At 27.3% G+C, this 2,735-nt stretch overlaps 1 long non-coding RNA gene across 1 annotated transcript; it reads right to left on the bottom strand.

Moving 5' to 3' along the window:
* Window positions 1-711: 711 nt before the first annotated feature.
* On the bottom strand, window positions 712-2,116 carry LOC106298846. The gene is made up of 3 exons (XR_001261584.1): window positions 1,826-2,116; window positions 1,698-1,736; window positions 712-1,323 (listed from the first exon to the last, which is right to left on the bottom strand). It is a non-coding gene; the product is annotated as an uncharacterized LOC106298846 (long non-coding RNA).
* Between the last annotated feature and the right edge of the window lie 619 nt (window positions 2,117-2,735).

Here is a 2,735-nt window from a genome sequence, read left to right as displayed (position 1 = left end):
TATAAAATTGTTTTCAATATATATGAAAAATACAATATAAAGGAACTAATAGATTGCGTAATCTTTCTTTCTAATTTTTTTTATGGACCACCGAAATAGAATTAGATATACAATACTAGAAATAATTATAATATTTGGGTTACAATATCAAATGAACAATGAAACAAAAAAAAATTAATATATGAATGTATTAGTATTCCTTTATTTGTATTAAAAATACAATAATAGTCAAACAATAATATATAACGGGACCATAATTTTTAAAATCCAACAATTACCAATTAGTTATGAACTTATAATGTTCTTATAAATTAAAGCAAACATCCATGCACACGGATGGGTCAAGATCTAGTTAGTATTAAAATCAATTTTTTCTCTTTTCTAAAGCTTCATATTCCTAAATGTTTATTTATCAAACATTATCTATGATAAAATTATTTATTATGTGAACACTATCATATTTTTAACAATATTTAATTTAATTAAATAAATTAAAGACATTTCATAAACTAACTTATAAACATATATAATTTTCTTAACACATAAAATCTATTATTTGTTAGATTGTTCAAAGATATAATTTATAGGTATAAAATTAACATTTTTACATTATATATTCTCCACAACTAATTTTTATCTCACATTTCTAACTTAAATAATTAAGTCTGAACATATATATAAGTTTATATTATCTATATTACATTTGTTTTGATATACTCTAAAATAACAATTTTCTGTTTCATCAATAAAAATTAGATCAAATATAGTGTAAACATAATTATTAATATTTAATAACTTAAAAATGAAATGAAAAAAAAATTGAAATAAAAAAAAAAGTTAGATACGTGCGTACCTTTAAATGTTTCAACAACTTCATATTAATCAAATGAAAATGCAACATCCTTATATATAGGGATGTTAATGTAGGGTAAAATAACTCAACCCAAGAAAACCCAAAAACACTAGGTTGGAAACCAAACCGAGATAATAAACTCAATAGGGCATAGGTTTACTCATGAGTACCCAAGTTGTCATTTTATTTTTTCTAGACAAATAATATAAAATATTGATACGTTTTTGTATATAGAATCAAATTATACATTTTTATACCTTTAAAAAGAAATTTTAATATCTATATATATAATTTAAAATCACAATTATATAAATCAATATAAATTTAAAATAAATATTATAAATCAATATAAAACTTATATATCTGCAAAAGCTTTTAACCCTAGCCTTGGCTCATCCAAATGCAATTCCAAACTTGACTCTGTGTTATCTGAACTATGTAGGATACTCCTCTCAAGTTCAAAAAAAATCCTGACACAAAACATAGTAACAAGATAAGAATGCAAATCATCTCACGTATGTAACCAGTTCTGAATTTCTAAAATCAGAAAAGAACCAAGTCTGAACCTCTAAAATCAGACAAGAACCAAGTCTGGACTCTTAAAATCATAAAAGAACAACAATAGAACCAAGTCTTAACTTTTGAAATCAGACAAGAACATCAACTAGAATTCAAGTATGTTAAGCGACTGTGAATCCATCTACACCACATGCCATTATCGCAGAGAGACAAACATTAGAGTTCAGACACAAACAATAGACTGAGACACAAAAAATAGATTCAGAGAGTTAGAGACAGAGGGAAGAGAGAGATAGATGGAGCAAGAGATAGAAAGACATAGTACATGATCAGTGTGATGGGTTCTCTGCCAGAGATCTGCTTCCTGCACAACAGAGAAAATCAGAACCGAGAGAAACAACTAAACATAGAGATAACTTGAGAGAAACTGAGAGAGAGAGAGAGAGAGAGAACATGAAAGAGTTGAAGACGACCAAGCTTGATTGAGAGAGAGACAACTTCGTTTGTTTCAGATTAGGTTGAAATCATTTGTTTCAGATTAGGTTGAAAGAGACACTTCGTCAGTTTGTTGAACAATAACGTTTAATTTTTTTAATTAAGTATGTGGGTAATGTGGGTACCCAGTTACCCTATTGATTTTACCCGTATTAATATAAACTCTAAAATTAATATCTCATATTGGACCCATTTATTTATCGAAGGGTAAAAACCCGGCCCATTACTTATGGGTTTGGGTAAACCCATGGGTATAAATCCATGATAACATCCCTACTTATATAGAAGTTTTCAATTAAAAAAAATATTTCACGAACTTCCAATCCGCACCAACTTACCCACTTCCCGCACCAACTTAGCTACTAGTGCGTTTCAAACGTGTTTCAGAAACACACATATATTTTTTCGTTTTTTCTTTTATTTTTAAAATTATAACCACCCTATGTGTTTTTTTTTGTGATTTGTAATGAATGGAGGAGTTTAATTGTAATCGCATGCGTTTAAGTGTAAACGCACTTAACATTCGGAGCCTTAAGTTACTCTCATTCTTCATATACTAAAGCACAAATCAGTCATCTAATAAAAATTTTACAAATGTCATTGTGTTTTAAAGATATATAAATCAATTAAAATATTTTTGGATTTTCAATTTTTTGGATAAAATAAAACAAAACTGAATTCCTAAATTTTCTCATACCATTACTAACATGTTCAAACTTCCAAAAAAAGTGTAATTATAAGTAAAAATTATATCACGGTTTCAAACTATTTCTTTTCCCAACAATTTCTAACCCTCTAACTCCTATAAAGTTGCGATGTATTTCACTTTTCGCGCTGCATTTTGTTTTTATATTTTATTTACTCATGA

The sequence above is a fragment of the Brassica oleracea genome, chromosome C1, assembly GCF_000695525.1.
Source record: "Brassica oleracea var. oleracea cultivar TO1000 chromosome C1, BOL, whole genome shotgun sequence".
Lineage (NCBI taxonomy): Eukaryota > Viridiplantae > Streptophyta > Magnoliopsida > Brassicales > Brassicaceae > Brassica > Brassica oleracea.
Note: the sequence above shows the minus strand (reverse complement) of the source record. Positions and strands in the feature narration are given on the sequence as shown.